Source organism: Dendrobates tinctorius, unplaced genomic scaffold (assembly GCF_039654945.1).
Source record: "Dendrobates tinctorius isolate UK_male_01 unplaced genomic scaffold, ASM3965494v1 ptg000455l, whole genome shotgun sequence".
Classification (NCBI taxonomy): Eukaryota; Metazoa; Chordata; class Amphibia; order Anura; family Dendrobatidae; genus Dendrobates; species Dendrobates tinctorius.
In genome coordinates, this window is record NW_027362117.1 from 2,960,694 (window position 1) to 2,979,532 (window position 18,839).

Consider the following 18,839-nt stretch of genomic DNA (forward strand, 5'->3'; position numbering starts at 1 on the left):
GGGCAGTATTATAGTAGTTATATTCTTGTACATAGGGGCAGTATTATAGTAGCTATAGTCTGGTACATAGGGGCAGTATTATAGTAGTTATATTCTTGTGTATAGGGGCAGTATTATAGTAGTTATATTCTTGTACATAGGAGCAGTATTATAGTAGCTATAGTCTGGTACATAGGGGCAGTATTATAGTAGTTATATTCTTGTACATAGGAGCAGTATTTATAGTAGTTATATTCTTGTGTATAGGGGGCAGTATTATAGTAGTTATATTCTTGTACATAGGAGCAGTATTATAGTAGCTATAGTCTGGTACATAGGGGCAGTATTATAGTAGTTATATTCTTGTACATAGGAGCAGTATTTATAGTAGTTATATTCTTCTACATAGGGGCAGTATTATAGTAGTTATATTCTTGTACATAGGAGCAGTATTATAGTAGCTATAGTCTGGTACATAGGGGCAGTATTATAGTAGTAATATTCTTGGACATAGGGGCAGTATTATAGTAGTTATATTCTTGTACATAGGAGCAGTATTATAGTACCTACACTCACTGGCCACTTTATTAGGTACACCATGCTAGTAACGGGTTGGACCCCCTTTTGCCTTCAGAACTGCCTCAATTCTTCGTGGCAGAGATTCAACAAGGTGCTGGAAGCATTCCTCAGAGATTTTGGACCATATTGACATGATGGCATCACACAGTTGGCGCAGATTTGTCGGCTGCACATCCCTGATGCGAATCTCCCGTTCCACCACATCCCAAAGATGCTCTATTGGATTGAGATCTGGTGACTGAGGAGGCCATTTGAGTACAGTAAACTCATTGTCATGTTCAAGAAACCAATCTGAGATGATTCGAGCTTTATGACATGGCGCATTATCCTGCTGAAAGTAGCCATCAGATGTTGGGTACATTGTGGTCATAAAGGGATGGACATGGTCAGCAACAATACTCAGGTAGGCTGTGGCGTTGCAACGATGCTCAATTGGTACCAAGGGGCCCAAAGAGTGCCCAGAAAAAATTCCCCACACCATGACACCACCACCACCAGCCTGAACCGTTGATACAAGGCAGGATGGATCCATGCTTTCATGTTGTTTACGCCAAATTCTGACCCTACCATCCGAATGTCGCAGCAGAAATCGAGACTCATCAGACCAGGCAACGTTTTTCCAATCTTCTACTGTCCAATTTCGATGAGCTTGTGCAAATTGTAGCCTCAGTTTCCTGTTCTTAGCTGAGAGGAGTGGTACCCAGTGTGGTCTTCTGCTGCTGTAGCCCATCTGCCTCAAAGTTCGACGCACTGTGCGTTCAGAGATGCTCTTCTGCCTACCTTGGTTGTAACGGGTGGCAATTTGAGTCACTGTTGCCTTTCTATCAGCTCGAACCAGTCTGCCCATTCTCCTCTGACCTCTGGCATCAACATGGCATTTCCGGCCACAGAACTGCCGCTCACTGGATTTTTTTTCTTTTTCGGACCATTCTCTGTAAACCCTAGAGATGGTTGTGCGTGAAAATCCCAGTAGATCAGCAGTTTCTGAAATACTCAGACCAGCCCTTCTGGCACCAACAATCATGCCACGTTCAAAGGCACTCAAATCACCTTTCTTCCCCATACTGATGCTCGGTTTGAACTGCAGGAGATTGTCTTGACCATGTCTACATGCCTAAATGCACTGAGTTGCCGCCATGTGATTGGCTGATTAGAAATTAAGTCTTAACACACAGTTGGACAGGTGTACCTAATAAAGTGGCCAGTGAGTGTATATTCTTGTACATAGGAGCTCTATTATAGTAGTTATATTCTTGTACATAGGGTCAATATTATATTAGTTATATTCTTGTACATAGGGGCAGTATTATAGTAGTTATATTCTTGTACATAGGGGCAGTATTATAGTAGTTATATTCTTGTACATAGGAGCAGTATTATAGTGGTTATATTGTTGTACATAGGAGCAGTATTATAGTAGTTATATTCTTGTACATAGGAGCAGTATTATAGTAGTTATATTCTTGTACATAGGGGGCAGTATTATAGTAGTTATATTCTTGTACATAGGAGCAGTATTATAGTAGTTATATTGTTGTACATAGGAGCAGTATTATAGTAGTTATATTCTTGTACATAGGGGCAGTATTATAGTAGTTATATTCTTGTACATAGGGGCAGTATTATAGTAGTTATATTCTTGTACATAGGAGCAGTATTATAGTAGTTATAATCTTGTACATAGGGGCAGTATTATAGTAGCTATATTCTTGTACATATGGAGCAGTATTATAGTAGTTATTTTCTTGTACATAGGGGCAGTATTATAGTAGTTATATTCTTGTACATAGGGGGCAGTATTATAGTAGTTATATTCTTGTACATATGGAGCAGTATTATAGTAGTTATAATCTTGTACATAGGGGGCAGTGTTATAGTAGTTATATTCTTGTACATAGGGGCAGTATTATAGTATTTATGTTCTTGTACATAGAGGGCAGTATTATAGTAGTTATATTCTTGTACATAGGAGCAGTATTATAGTAGTTATATTCTTGTACATAGGAACAGTATTATAGTAGTTATATTCTTGTACATAGGGGCAGTATTATAGTAGTTATATTCTTGTACATAGGGGCAGTATTATAGTAGTTATATTCTTGTACATAGGAGCAGTATTATAGTAGTTATATTCTTGTACATAGGAACAGTATTATAGTAGTTATATTCTTGTACATAGGGGCAGTATTATAGTAGTTATATTCTTGTACATAGGGGCAGTATTATAGTAGTTATATTCTTGTACATAGGGGCTGTATTATAGTAGTTATATTCTTGTACATAGGAGCAGTATTATAGTATATTCTTGTACATAGGGGGCAGTATTATAGTAGTTATATTCTTGTACATAGGGGGCAGTATTATAGTAGTTATATTCTTGTACATAGGGGGCAGTATTATAGTAGTTATATTCTTGTACATAGGAGCAGTATTATAGTAGTTATATTCTTGTACATAGGGGGCAGTATTATAGTAGTTATATTCTTGTACATAGGGGGCAGTATTATAGTAGTTATATTCTTGTACATAGGAGCAGTATTATAGTAGTTATATTCTTGTACATAGGGGGCAGTATTATAGTAGTTAATATTAGTTAATTATAGTAGTTATAGTCTTGTATGTGGAGATAGTATTGTAGTAGTGTATGCAGTGCCTTGCGAAAATTTTCGGCCCCCTGGAACTTTTCAACCTTTTCCCACATATCATGCTTCAAACATAAAAATACCAAATGTAAATTTTTGGTGGAGAATCAACAACAAGTGGGACACAATTGTGAAGCTGAATGAAATTTATTGGTTATTTTAAATTTTTGTGGAAATTCAAAAACTGAAAAGTGGGGCGTGCAATATTATTCAGCCCCTTTACTTTCAGTGCAGCAAACTCACTCCAGAAGTTCATTGTGGAACTCTGAATGATCCAATGTTGTCCTAAATGACTAATGATGATAAATATAATCCACCTGTGTGTAATCAAGTCTCCGTATAAATGCCCCTGCTCTGTGATAGTCTCAAGGTTCTGTTTGATGCACAGAGAACATCATGAAGACCAAGGAACACAACAGGCAGGTCCGTGATACCGTTGTGGAGAAGTTTAAAGCCGGATTTGGATACAAAATCATTTCCAAAACTTTAAACACCCCAAGGAGCACTGTGCAAGCGATCATATTGAAATGGAAGAGTATCATACCACTGCAAATCTACCAAGACCCGGCCGTCCCTCTAAACTTTCATCTCAAACAAGGAGAAGACTGATCAGAGATGCAGCCAAGAGGCCCATGATCACTCTGGATGAGGTGGGACAGTCTGTCCATAGGACAACAATCAGTCGTACACTGCACAAATCTGGCCTTTATGGAAGAGTGGCAAGAAGAAAGCCATTTCTCAAAGATATCCATAAAAAGTGTCATTTAAAGTTTGCAACAAGCCACCTGGGAGACACCAAACATGTGGAAGAAGGTGCTCTGGTAGGATGAAACCAAAATCGAACTTTTTGGCAACAATGCCAAACGATATTTTTGGCATAAAGGCAACACAGCTGATCACCCTGAACACACCATCCCCACTGTCAGACATGGTGGTGGCAGCATCTTGGTTTGGGCCAGCTTTTCTTCAGCAGGGACAGGGAAGATGGTTAAAATTGATGGGAAGATGGATGGAGCCAAATACAGGACCATTCTTGAAGAAAACCTGTTGGAGTCTGCAAAATACCTGAGACTGGGATGGAGATTTGTCTTCCGACAAGACAACAATCCCAAACATAAAGCAAAATCTACAATGGAATGGTTCACAAATAAACGTATCCAGGTGTTAGAATGGTGAAGTCACAGTCCAGACCTGAATCCAATCGAGAATCTGTGGAAAGAGCTGAAAACTGCTGTTCACAAACAATCTCCATCCAACCTCACTGAGCGCGAGCTGTTTGCCAAGGAAGAATGGGCGAGAATTTCAGTCTCTCGATGTAGAAAACTGATAGAGACATACCCCAAGCGACTGCAGCTGTAATCGCAGCAAAAGGTGGCGCAACAAAGTATTAAGTTACAGGGGCCGAATAATATTGCACGCCCCACTTTTCAGTTTTTGAATTTCCACAAAAATTTAAAATAACCAATAAATTTCGTTCAACTTCACAACTGTGTCCCACTTGTTGTTGATTATTCACCAGAAATTTACATTTGGTATCTTTATGTTTGAAGCATGATATGTGGGAAAAGGTTGAAAAGTTCCAGGGGGCCGAATACTTTTGCAAGGCACTGTATGTTTTGTCCATACAGGACAGTACCATAGCTACACTGCTGTATAAAGTTTAGTGTCTTAGGACATTTTTTACAAGTCAGGACATTTTGATGTATTTAGCTCCTCATTTTAGGATACAATTACACTCTCGCTTCTACATTACTTGAAGCTTTTTTGCAGACATCTGCAATATGTGGAAGTGAGCCTTTATCTGCAATTAGATAGATGAAGAAATAATTCAGTGACTGCAGGTTCCTTTTTGTGATGCTATTAGCCAGTAGAAGGCATTTTTGTTGATTGGTAATCTGGGGGATTTTATTGAACACTTGTTCTTGATGTGCATGGCTATGGTCCCACTGTCAGTGATTACTGAGTTTTTGATGCAGCAGAATTTCTGCACTTTAGTTTACTCGGGATTTTTCATTGCATTTTTGTGTGTGTTTTTTTTTGCGCTGCATTTTCTCTGCGTTTTGTGTTTCATGCTTTTAATAAAGCTGCTTTGTTTTTTAAAGTGCCTGGTATTAACATTCTTAGGCGCTGCTTACTTGCATTTTTTTACCTGCGAATTTTCTGTTTCTAATGCAAGTCTATGGAGTAATTCTGCACTGAAAGCTCAGCATATCCACAAGAGAAACTGACATGCTGCAGCGGGGCAAACAATCCTAATCAAGTGTCTGCAAATGGAGTTTCTGGTTTTGTTTCTTACCCTAAGTGATGCGGCAGCAGATAAAAGGGTCTAATACCTTTAGCGATTGGTACTTCCAGTAGGCGGCAGCGGGGTTCCCATCATCATCCTCTCTGAGGAGGATATTTAGTGTGTGTTACTTTGGTAGTCCATTTATGTTAATCCCAAAAACATTTATTTCCTGCTGCTTATACTCTTGTATCTATGTTGTATATAGTCTATTTGTTTCATGTGTGTTATCCATCTATGACATGTGTTACTTTGTATTAGCCGTCCACTAGTTTCTATAAGGCTTCATTCACACGTCTGTGTTTAAACACGCAAGTGAAAAAAATGGCGCCAGTGTCATCAGTGTGTCCGTTTTTACCATCAGTGTTTGGTCCTTGCATCCATTGTTACCGGCAGTGGTTTGTCCTTGCCTCCATTCTTACCGGCAGTGGTTTATCCTTGCCTCCATTGTTACCGGCAGTGGTTTGTCCTTGCCTCCATTGTTACCGGCAGTGGTTTGTCCTTGCCTCCATTGTTACCGGCAGTGGTTTGTCCTTGCCTCCGTTCTTACAGTCAGACGGCTGCTTCGGCTAACTCCTGTGCCCGCTGCTAAAGAGAAATGAATTTTCACTGCATTCCATTCCTCCCATGGGCGTGGAGGGCTATAAATATTCATCTCTCTTTAATAACGGGCAGTGTTAGCCTCAGCTTCCTGCAGCTGTCAGGAGCTCACGTGTGCCTGCTACTTAAGACAATGAATATTCACTACTCTCCACTCACATAGGCATGGAATGTAGTGAAAATTCATTCTCTTTAGTAGTGGGCACATGTGAGCGGCCGGCGGCTGCGGCTAACACTGTGCCCGCTATTAAAGAGCAATGAATATCCCCTGTTCTTCACTAACTTCATCATTAGCAGTCCCCCTCCCCCTCACTTCACCATTTGCAGTCCCTCTCAGACACACTTCATAATTTGCAGTCCCACTCCCTCTCCACCCCTCACCCATTTAATTCATTTTATAAAGAAAAAAAAAATGTTTTTCATACTTGCCTCACTGTTGATCCCCTGCAGACGCATCTCTACTTCTGGCATCCTTGTACATGTTGGCGCGTACGCGATGACCAGAAGTCCAGAGAAGCAGGAGAGAGCTGGAGCTGAGCAGCCATCGATGTTAGATGGCCGTGGAGCGCTGAGAAAGCTCCCAGTCACCAACGTCGAGGTGTGCGCCGCAGAACACAGCAGAGGGCCCCCCTCTGTACTGCTGCTCACCGGGCCCCATGCAGCACTAAGGGTAGTAATGCCCTGATGGCGGCCCTGGGCAGCCGTACATAAAATCAGCCATATGTGCCAAGGTCCATACAGCCAACACTTAACTATCTCCACTGTGAAGACAACTGTCCATCTCCTCCTCCCTCTCTTCGCCCTTATTCTCATCCTCAGCCTATAAACGTAGGAGAGGTGGGATGAACGTTGTGTGGCTACTAGCCTCTGATGTACTAGCCACCGGCTCCTGTTCCTCCTACTCAGCGTTCACCTCCTCATTGATGCTCCATCCGCGCTGAGCAGATGAGATGAGGCTGGGCTAGCTACCATCTCTCTGTGTTATCTCTTCCTCCATCCCCAACTGGTCCGCATGCAAAGTTTCAGGTTTAATTGAGAGCAGTGACTGTTTAAGACAGGATAGTTGGGTACTCGGACGTGTCCGCTCTGTGCCGGTCATTGTACTGGCTGCCCATTGATTATAGGATCCAATTTATCTTGCTCACCCACCAATCTCTCCACACTGCGGCCCCCCTACATCTCCTCCCTCATTTCTGTTTATCAGCCTCTTTACACTCAGCAAGCGACTTTCGACTAACCTCTGCACTAATCCATGCCTCCCAATCCTGGCTCCAGGCAATCCCCGCATGCCTATTGACTGTGCAACAGGTGCCAAAGATGTCTCCTGGCAGAGAGTGGGATGTCATGTGACCGCTGCAGCTAATCATTTGGAGCTTGGAGACCATGTCTTCTGGCTGAGACGGAGCGTGACTGCCTACATCAATCAGCGGTCACTGAATGGCTGCTGCGGGCACATGATGTCCTCCACTAGTAGACTGATGGGGGACACTGACTACAGTATAGAGGGGGCAGACCAATCATTGGCCATTTTTTAAACAATAAAGTGTACGGTAGTTTACATCCCTTTTACTGAGTGGTTTCTATTTTTTGCTTCTCTCTGCTCCATCCTTTATTTCTGAGATTCCTCCAGTTTTGTGCTGCAGAGAACCTTGACTCTGGACTATCAGATGCTACTCTGGACTATCAGATGCTGCATGAAAGGGATTTTGCTTGACTTAATCCTGATAATAATTTGCTGTTAACATTTCCTCAGATTCGGGCGCTGTATCAGTGATATTAGATGCAGTCATAACATAAAGGTCAGGTCTAATTGTAATAATGTCTCACGCTCAGTTACAATGTATCTATAGGTCGCCCACATTATATCTGTCAGTTCTGCCTACAAGAAGGCATTGTGCAAGTCAAACGTCCGCTCTTATCCGCAGGCGTTATCTCTGACCGCTGAGAAACATCTTATCTCAAAATCAGTAAAGAGAAGAGAACAACTTGCACAAGTGTTGGATTTACACACAGCAGAAGCTGCGCAATCACTGCTCGGTCAGAGAGGCGCTAGAGAGCACATGGCAGGGTGGGGAGCAGTCAGTAATCTGCAGGAGAAGACAACCTCACCTGCCAGGCCTCCATAATGGCCATGTATAATGTCCAGCAGGTGTGCAGGAGGCCAGGAAAGCTGGGTGATCGCTCCCATGGGATCCATTATGGTGTCAAAGTCGTTGCCACCCACCCTGGACTTTTTCAGGGAAACATTCTTGAAGAGCAGATGTAATAAATAAGAGGTTAACGCTTCTACTGAACACCAGGAATTCCCTCCATGACATTTGTGGTTGGTGATTTCATTTCTAATATTCGCCTTTGTGACTCATTAGAACTGAAAGGGGAAAAAGAGTTGACATTGAGGTGTCATAAAAAACATGATTTATAAGAGGCAGCTCTGAAAAGCAAAACTTAGATATGTATAAACCCACTATGGCGGCAGTGATGCGTATACAGACAAGGTGGGTCGCTAAAAACAGAACCATGAAACACCCCCCCCCCCCGCTCCGGTTGGTTATCTGGGTATAGAATTGCTGGAGCTGGTCTGTGCACACAGCAATGACCACATCACCGTCGTTGCATAATACACCACAATCCGTGCATCCATAGCCGTGCCCCAAACATGGCTTTTGGTTCATGCCGAGGTTATTGGTGGTATTTGTGTGAATTTTCTGTGTATAGAACCTATTGTTGTATTTGAAAGGAAGAGATCCTTTGTCGACAATCAGGTGAGTATAGATAAACTTCATTTTTTTCCCCATAGAAGTTAAAACACTAAAAATAGTGAGAATAAAAAAAAACAAACAGAGACCTGATGGACCTACTAAGGCTATATGCCGAAACGCGCAGGTCCATCAGGTCTATGGTTTTACTGTTCTCACTATTTAGATTTATCTATACTCATCTGATCGTCGCTCCCTTTTAATCAAGCTTCCCCGCTGCCCTGACTCGGGCGGCTCCGTGCAATGATTCCTTGACTCAGACACTGGTGTATCAGTCCTGCGGTGAGCCGACTCTCTGTCCCCATTTCCCAGCAATTTTGATCACTGTTGTTGTATTGTCTCACCTGGTGAGAAGGATTCTCAAAGAAGTCGGTCTGGATAATCGGTGAAAGTGCTGCACAGACAGATGACGTTGATGCAGTGAAGTGAACAAGTGGGAGCAATGGAGGTCATAATGGCTGCTCGGCAACTGAAAGAGAAGAGTAGTAGATCACAGGAAAGCCAGGGATTAGTTCAGCAGATTCATTGCAGAAGAGACCAGCAATGTAGTAAAGGTCAGAAGCAACACTTAAGTAATGTAGCAGAGCCCAGCAATATAGCAGAGTTTAGGTTAGGCGACTACCTATGGAAATGTGTAAAAGCTCAGTGATGCAGCGGAGTTGAGCATGTCAGGAAACTCAGTGTAGCAGAGCCCATGACGTAGCAGAAATGATAAACAGAGAAATTAATGTAGCGAAATAAACAAAGCCCATCAAGGTAGCAAAATTGACATCAAGTTGCTGGCTACTTGTAGAACTATACAAGAGCCCAGTGATATAGCAGAGTTGAGTGGGTCAGAAGACTATGTAGCAGAGCCAAGTAATATAGAATAGTTGGGTAGCTCAGGAGACTTACTGCAGCAGAGCCCAGTGATGTAGCAGAGTTAAGTTGTAAACAAAATTTCATTGCAGAATGGCAGCGGTACAAATTAGTGGTGTGGACGTGTATACTATGATTTATGTTTAATGGTTTCAACACTCCAATTAATACCAACTATAGATATAGTTTCAGTTATAATATATATATATATATATATATATATATATATATTCAGCTCTTTGAACCTTCCTAGAAGGTCATTGAAACTTGTTTCAACCAGATGGTCAAATTGCCCAAGCAGAGCAAATAACTGGCTTACACTTATCTACCAACAAAGGACCTTCGTTGCCATAATTAGATTGGGTGTGTTAACTTTCCCCATGGATTGTCAACTGGTGAAATCTCATCTATTTGGCCTCAGGGGGTCGTCTCACTGTTTAAGTCTCAAACTTACTTTGGGACATCAAAGGCTTTAGAGAAGTTTTTACATATAAAAGGAGGGTAGATGAGCAGAGAGAGAGAGACACAGAGAAAGAGATGTGTCAGACCAGAGAGGACACTGAGATGAGACTATCTGAATAATGTAATGTATGAATAATGCCTGTTTCTGATTAATGCATATGTACTGTATTTATAGTTTTATATTGTTTATTATTTGATCTTATCACTTTATATAGTAAATCAATTTAGTAAATTCAATTCTTGTGTGAGCATTTTCTTATTCATCACAATCCATTGGAACCCTTAGAATCATAGAATCGTAGAGTTGGAAGGGACCTCCTGGGCCATCTGGTCCAACCCCCTGCTCAAAGCAGGATTCGCTAAATCATCCCAGTCAGATGTCTGTCCAGCCTCTGTTTGAAGACTTCCATTGAAGGAGAACTCACCACTTCTCGTGGCAGCCTGTTCCACTCATTGATCACTCTAACTGTCAAAAAGTTTTTTCTAATATCTAATCTGTGTCTCCTCCCATTCAGTTTCATCCCATTGCTTCTAGTCTTTCCTTGTGCAAATGAGAATAAAGTTGATCCTTCTACAATGTGACAGCCCTTTAGATATTTGTAGACAGCAATTAAGTCTCCTCTCAGTCTTCTCTACTGCAAACTAAACAATCCCAAATCCTGCAACCTTTCCTCATAAGACAGGGTTTGCAGACCGGTCACCATTCTGGTCGCTCTTTTCTGAATACAGGACGCCAACCACCCGAGTACACTGGCCTATAAAGCTCGGGAGAGTGACCTCAAAGATGCACGCCATGTTTCTACAGCAACCCAAAACCAGGAGGAAATGAAGGAGCGGGAGATGAGTGAAGGAGCAGGGGCAGGTAACAAATGAGGTGACACACGGTTACAGCAGTGTTCAAAATAATAGCAGTGCGTTCAAAAATATGAGTGAATCACAAACTCTTTATTCTAGTTTATATTTCCAGCACTGGGAACATTGCACGCTGTTTTCTAATTCAAAACATCAAGAAAAATGTAGATAATTTGTAATTACTTTACAGAAAATAAAAATGAACACTGGGCTTTTCTATAAAGCAGCAGCGTCTGCATTTGTCTTTACAAACTCACAATATCTATTATTTTGTGGATTTATCATTTCTGTGAATTACTAACCTCGTATTTAGTTGTCTCCCAGTTTGTTTTTTTTTAGAACGGCTTCACATCTATGTTGCATGGAGTCACCCAACTTCTGGCCGCTGTCACCTGTTATTCCAGCCCTTTTGTTGGCTTTTCCTAAGAAAAGTTGTTTTTGATGTCACCCCACAAGTGTTCTATCGGATTAAGGTCCGGGGATCGGGCCGGCCGCTCTATGACCTCAATTTTGTTGGACTGGAACCAAGATTTTGCTGGTTTCCTGGTGTGTTTAGGGTCTCTGTCTTATTGAAACCCCCATTTCAATGCCATATCCTCTTCATCATAAAGCAACACGACAACTTCAAGTATTATAATATATGCAAACTGGTCCATGATCCCTGGTGTGTGGTAAATAGGACTAGTAAGAGAAACATGCCCATATCATGATGCTTCCACCATGCTTCACTGTCTGCAGAGTGTACTGTGGCTGAATGCAGAGTTCTGGGGTCGTCTGATGAACTGTGTGCGGCCCTTGGATCCAAAAAGAACAATTTTACTTTCCTCACTCCACAAAATGTTTCTCCGTTTCTCTTTAGAACAGTGGATGTGTTCTTTGGCACATTGTATCCTCTTCAGTACATGTTGTTTTGGGACTTTGTCGGGACTTCTTGGTAAGAGATTAGCGTAACACAGGCGTCTTCTGTCACAGTCCTCACAGGTAACGCGAGACTGTCTGTGATCATCCTGGAGCCGATCACAGGTAACGCGAGACTGTCTGTGATCATCCTGGAGCCGATCACAGGTAACGCGAGACTGTCTGTGATCATCCTGGAGCCGATCACAGGTAACGCGAGACTGTCTGTGATCATCCTGGAGCCGATCACAGGTAACGCGAGACTGTCTGTGATCATCCTGGAGCCGATCACAGGTAACGCGAGACTGTCTGTGATCATCCTGGAGCCGATCACAGGTAACGCGAGACTGTCTGTGATCATCCTGGAGCCGATCACAGGTAACGCGAGACTGTCTGTGATCATCCTGGAGCCGATCACAGGTAACGCGAGACTGTCTGTGATCATCCTGGAGCCGATCACAGGTAACCCGAGACTGTGTGATCATCCTGGAGCCGATCAAAGGTAACGCAAGACTGTGTGATCATCCTGGAGCCGATCACAGGTAACGTGAGATTGTCTGTGATCATCCTGGAGCCGATCATCGGCTGAGCCTTTCCCAATCCGGCCATTCTTCCATCCATTAGAATGGTCGTCTTCCGTTTTCTCCCACGTCTCTCCGGTTTGGCTTTCCATTATAAAGATGTGTCTGACAGGATATCAGGACTCTTCAGACCTACAGATGACCACCCATTCCTGCTACTACATGCGGGGACAAATGACACCGCAAGAAACGACCTGGAAACCATCTGCAGAGACTTTGAAGACTTAGGCAAGAAAGTGAAAGAACTGGGAGCGCAGGTGGTCTTCTCTTCCATCCTCCCAGTGGATGGCCATGGAACAAGGAGGTGGAATAAGATTCTGCAGGTGAACAACTGGCTACGTCGATGGTGCCGTCAGCAACGATTTGGATTTCTGGATCACGGAGTGAACTACTTATACGATGGACTACTTGCTAGAGATGGAGTGCACCTTACGAAGACTGGAAAGCATGTATTTGGAAGTCGCCTTGCTACACTTGTAAAAAGCCATACACCTGACAAATGCTATTGAGAACTCTGCTATTAGAAGTGGAAAGGAAGAACAAAGACAAAAGAATCTAATTAATAAAAATATTGGAGAAAGAGAAACCAATCACAAACTAAAATGTTTCTATACTAATGCACAAAGCATGGGCAACAAACAAGGAGAATTGGAACTACTAACACAGGAAAAGAAATATGATGTCATTGGAATCACTGAAACTTGGTGGGACGATACACATGATTGGAATACAAGACTAGAAGGATACAACTTATTTGCAAGAAACAGACTTGATAAACGAGGAGGGGGTGTTGCATTGTATGTTAGAAACGCGTATATCTGCACAGAGATTGAAGCTTCAGAGACTGGGAGTTCTGTGGAAACTGTTTGGGTAAGAATACAAGGACAGAACAATGGAAAGGACACCATTGTAGGCATTTACTACAGGCCGCCTGTGCAAGCTGAAGATATGGATGAACTCTTTATGCATCAAATGGCCAAGTTCTCCAAAAAATATGACATAGTTGTCATGGGAGATTTCAACTATCCAGACATTTGTTGGGAATCTCTCTCAGGCAAAACTAACAGGTCAAGGAAATTCTTATCCTCTCTTGCTGACAACTTTATCTTCCAAAAGGTAAGGGAGAAAACAAGGGGAACTGCTACCTTGGATCTAATCCTTATAAACAGGGAGGAAATGGTTGAGGAGGTAAAAGTGGCTGGGACCCTAGGAGGTAGCGACCATGCTATTTTAGAATTTTGGATAACTAGAGGAGGAAGACATGTGAAGACTCAGACGTCAAGGTTAGATTTCAGAAAGGCAGATTTTAAGGGATTCAGAAAGAGAATTGGAGGGATCCAATGGCTGGATATCCTAAAAGACAAAAATGTCCAGGAAGGATGGGAAATCTTGAAAAATGAAATTCTCAAAGCACAATTGTTAACAATTCCGAAAAGAGGGAAGAATAGGAAGTATTTAAGGAAACCAGGATGGATGAACACAGAACTTAAGCACATGCTAAAAAGGAAGAAAAAAATGTTTATAAAATGGAAAGAGGGAGGCATATCTAAAGAAGAATATAATGCTGTCTGCAGAACCTGCAGGGCACAAATCAGATTAACTAAAGCTGAAAATGAATTGAGGCTTGCAAGAGATGTCAAAAGCAATAATAAAGGATTTTGGGGATATGTCAAAAGTAAAAGAAAAGTCAAAGATGCTATAGGATTTTTACAGGATGAAAATGATGAAATGGTAAGACAGGATGTTGAGAAGGCTGAACTTTTAAATTCCTATTTTGCATCTGTTTTCTCTCAGAAAGGAAATGTAACATCAACTGTTCTTCACTGTCCTATTAAGGGAATAGAAGAATCCAGGATATCTATAAACAGAAAGATAGTGAGGAAACACTTAGCTAACCTAAATGAATTCAAGTCTCCAGGTCCAGATGAATTACACCCCAGAGTACTGAAGGAGATAGCAAAAGAAATTTTTGAACCCCTCTCCATAATCTTTGAAAATTCTTGGAGAAGTGCCAGAAGACTGGAGAAGAGCAAATGTTGTTCCTATCTTCAAAAAGGGGAAGAAGGTGGACCCAGGCAACTATAGGCCGGTGAGTCTGACTTCTATACCAGGAAAGATCTTTGAACAAATTATTAAACAACATGTAAGTCAATACCTGGATAAGAATGAAGTGATCAAACAGAGTCAGCATGGGTTTGTAACTAATAAGTCATGTCAGGCTAACTTAATTTCCTTCTATGACGGAATCACTGATTGGGTAGATCAAGGAAATGCTGTAGATATAGTATATCTTGACTTCAGCAAAGCATTTGACAAAGTATATCATACAATCCTTATTGAAAAAATGACTAAGTATGGAATGGACAAGGCAACTGTTAGGTGGATTCATAACTGGCTTAGTGATCGGACCCAAAGAGTGGTCGTAAATGGCTGCACATCCAGTTGGAAGAATGTCTCAAGTGGGGTACCACAGGGCTCTGTCCTGGGCCCTGTATTGTTCAACATCTTTATCAACGATTTAGATGAAGGAATTGAGGGTAAACTGATTAAATATGCTGATGACACAAAGCTAGGAGGGATAGCTAATACTAGAGAAGAGAGAGAGAGAGGTTTCAAAAAGATATAAATAAACTGGAGAAGTGGGCAGCAACTAACAGAATGGTTTTTAACAGGGAAAAATGCAAAGTACTACATCTGGGCAATAAAAATGAAAAAAGCATATACAGAATGGGAGGAATAGGCCTAAGCAACAGCACATGTGAAAAAGACTTGGGTATACTAATAGATCACAGACTGAATATGAGTCAACAGTGTGATGCAGCAGCAAAAAAGGCAAATGCAATTCTAGGATGTATTAACAGAAGCATACAGTCTAGATCACGTGAAGTCATTATTTCCCTCTACTCCTCTTTGGTCAGACCTCATCTGGAATATTGTGTCCAGTTTTGGGCGCCACATTTTAAAAAAGACATCAACAAACTGGAGCAAGTTCAGAAAAGAGCGACCAGAATGGTGACCGGTCTGCAAACCCTGTCTTATGAGGAAAGGTTGCAGGATTTGGGAATGTTTAGCTGCAGAAGAGAAGACTGAGAGGAGACTTAATAGCTGTCTACAAATATCTAAAGGGCTGTCACATTGTAGAAGGATCAACTTTATTCTCATTTGCACAAGGAAAGACTAGAAGCAATGGGATGAAACTGAATGGGAGGAGACACAGATTAGATATTAGAAAAAACTTTTTGACAGTTAGAGTGATCAATGAGTGGAACAGGCTGCCACGAGAAGTGGTGAGTTCTCCTTCAATGGAAGTCTTCAAACAGAGGCTGGACAGACATCTGACTGGGATGATTTAGCGAATCCTGCTTTGAGCAGGGGGTTGGACCAGATGGCCCAGGAGGTCCCTTCCAACTCTACCATTCTATGATTCATTGGAGATCATTGTAGCTGATCAGCCGATCATTGTCTGCACTTCTTTATAAGTTTTAGCCTCTCCATCTTATTCATCACAGATCTTCTGATCAATGTCTGGAACGCCCCATATTTCTCAGGCTTTCCAGGGGAAATGCAGGTCCACCATGTCCTGGCTTCATCCTTCTATAAGGGCCACCGGATTCACACCCATCTCTTCATAGAATGATTGACCGCACTAGCTGACCTCCACACTGATATTATTATGATCACCCCTGTATAATTATTGTAATCCACAGACTCAGAATCCTGCAGATCATGAACGCGGAGTCTGGAGGTTTTCGTAGAATCTACGGCACTGACTGGTAAATTGTGTGACACACACGGTGATATAATTTATGCCAAAAACAGGGAGGAATCCGGTCAGTCATATTGGATGGAGAGTATTTTGGACACTACTGAACATGGAGCTGTGAGGACGGCGGTCCCCGTCACATCCGGCCGCCACTTTCCGCCGCGCACCTTAGGTTTAGCCCTTTCTTTAACCCTCACACTGCTGACACTCGGTGGCGTCAGGTCAGGTGACTTCGGTACACGTCGCTCTGCGACTGTTAGGGCAATGTTCACATTACGGCTTCTCCTAATCCTCTCCTGGACGCCTGTGTCCAGAATACTGACTGTGAATATGGATCCTGTGTAATAAACCGTGATTATTATTACCGTAGCGGGAAGGAGCGGACATTACCCAGCAGGGCAGCCGTGTGTCTGTGTCCGGTCCTGGGTGTACATGGCCTCCACAATCACACACGCCATGTTGTACTCACACGTCACAACCGCTCTCCACAGAGAAACCCCGACCGCAGGAAGGAGATGACGGCCGCAGTCATCATTCAGTACACCGCTGAGGTAAAGTGAAAGCTGAGCTCTGACTGCTATGAAAACATGAAAGCTGCGCTCTGGGTAAAATGAAAGTGCTGCTCTGATTGGTTGCCCTTGAGACAAATAAGCTGCATCCTGATTGGTCGCTCCGGGACAGGCTCCATTAGTCGGCACAGACAGCGGCCTGGTTGTAGTCATAGGTCGGAGGCGGCCATAATCTCACACAGCCGGGGCCAGACAAACAGGACGGCAGTGGCGCACAGTGCTCGAGTCACCCTGTGCTGTCAGGACGGGGCCTACACACTCGCTGCGTCACTGCAGAGTAAGAGGAGACCCACTATAGAAAAGCAGCTGGGATCTACTGAGCACGTGCGACCTGATGAAATCTACAGGCCATGTAATACCGCCATACAGTGCCAGGATGATACCGCAATCTACACGCCACGTAATAACATGGCTACAGGCCATGTAATACCGCCATACAGTGCCAGGATGATACCGCAATCTACAGGCCACGTAATACCATGGCTACAGGCCATGTAATACCGCCATACCGTGCCAGGATGATACCGCAATCTACAGGCCACGTAATACCATGGCTACAGGCCATGTAATACTGCCATACAGTGCCAGGATGATACCGCAATCTACAGGCCACGGCTACAGGCCATGTAATACTGCCATACAGTGCCAGGATGATACCGCAATCTACAGGCCACGGCTACAGGCCATGTAATACTGCCATACAGTGCCAGGATGATACCGCAATCTACAGGCCACGTAATACCATGGCTACAGGCCATGTAATACCGCCATACAGTGCCAGGATGATACCGCAATCTACAGGCCATGTAATACCGCCATACAATGTCAGGATGACACTGCAATCTACAGGCCATGTAATACCGCCATACAATGTCAGGATGACACTGCAATCTACAGGCCATGTAAACTAAAATATGCAGCAGCCAAATATGACTTTAATCAAGGAGACTTCCTGATACTGCCATATAGTTCCTAACAAATACTGCAATAGTATTCCCAGACAATACCGCCATACATCGCTAAATTCAGCACTACAGGGTGAACATAGTTTGTGAAAACCAGATCTTTAGGGGCTTCCCAAGAGAAGGTCAGCCCCGGCATCCCCTTTAGTCTGGCCTTGTTGTGTGTATGGTGGCGGAGGCTGTAGGCAGATATGCCGCTCAGGAGTCCGGGGGAGCTGGGTGACACGCCGATGTCATGGCGGCCATATTGGTTATTACCCAATGTTCCTAATAACAGATAAAAATTCTGTTTGTTTCTTTTCTTATAGCGACTTTTTTATTCCATTTTGGGGCACATAACCCTGTGGCCCCTGCAGGGATGAACAAGGGCGCAGAGGACGGCGGCTCTATTCTCTAGATACAATCCGGGAATAGGGGCATCGTCGCCTCTTATTAGTCTCTTCCATTAATTAGCCTTTGCTCATTTGCATACAATTATGCGGTAATCCTGCTGAGTTGAGAGTCCTCACCCCTAATGATATGTACAGTTTCTGAGCTCGCCTTGTTACTGAATTCCCATATGACACCAGTGGGTATCCCCCTGTGACCATGAGCCACTTAGAAATGCGCAATCCCCCGCATCATATAGATCACAGGACACGAGAACCTCTGCAGCTCCCCCCGGTGGACGACTGTGGCAGTTAAATGTGATTTTTAGTGACTTGTCCCTACAAAAAGTACAAACATCGTCATTAAGGCTGGTTTCACACTCGCGTCTGGGAGGGCTGCGCACCTCCTCCATGCAGCCCACTGTCGCACCTCCTCCGTCTGTATGCGGCCCGTGTACCTATCTTTAACATTGGGTACGCAGGCCGTGCGGATGTATGCAGATGCGTCCGCATACGTCGTTTTGACGATGTGGCAACCGCAACAAATTGCAACACATTGCATTGGATGATGCGGGTCGCCGCATCGTCAAAATTTAAGTACCAACTGGTGGTAATCATAATCCACTGTAAATAAGATAATAACAGGACCAAAGATTAATATGCAAAAAATATTAAAGTGAATAAGAA

At 43.0% G+C, this 18,839-nt stretch overlaps 1 protein-coding gene across 7 annotated transcripts in view; it reads right to left on the reverse strand.

Annotated features, from left to right (window-relative positions):
- IL5RA (interleukin 5 receptor subunit alpha) overlaps positions 1-18,839 on the reverse strand; it is a 110,521-nt gene that overhangs the window by 88,294 nt on the left and 3,388 nt on the right. For 4 of the 7 annotated variants that reach the window (XM_073564416.1, XM_073564414.1, XM_073564421.1 and 1 more), the window contains exons 2-3: positions 9,185-9,309; positions 8,194-8,452 (exon numbers count right to left, since the gene is read on the reverse strand). The gene's annotated coding sequence lies outside the window, so the exon portion shown is untranslated. The remainder of the gene's footprint in view (positions 1-8,193; positions 8,453-9,184; positions 9,310-18,839) is intronic. The other 3 variants (XM_073564423.1, XM_073564417.1, XM_073564420.1) reach the window with 1 other exon arrangement.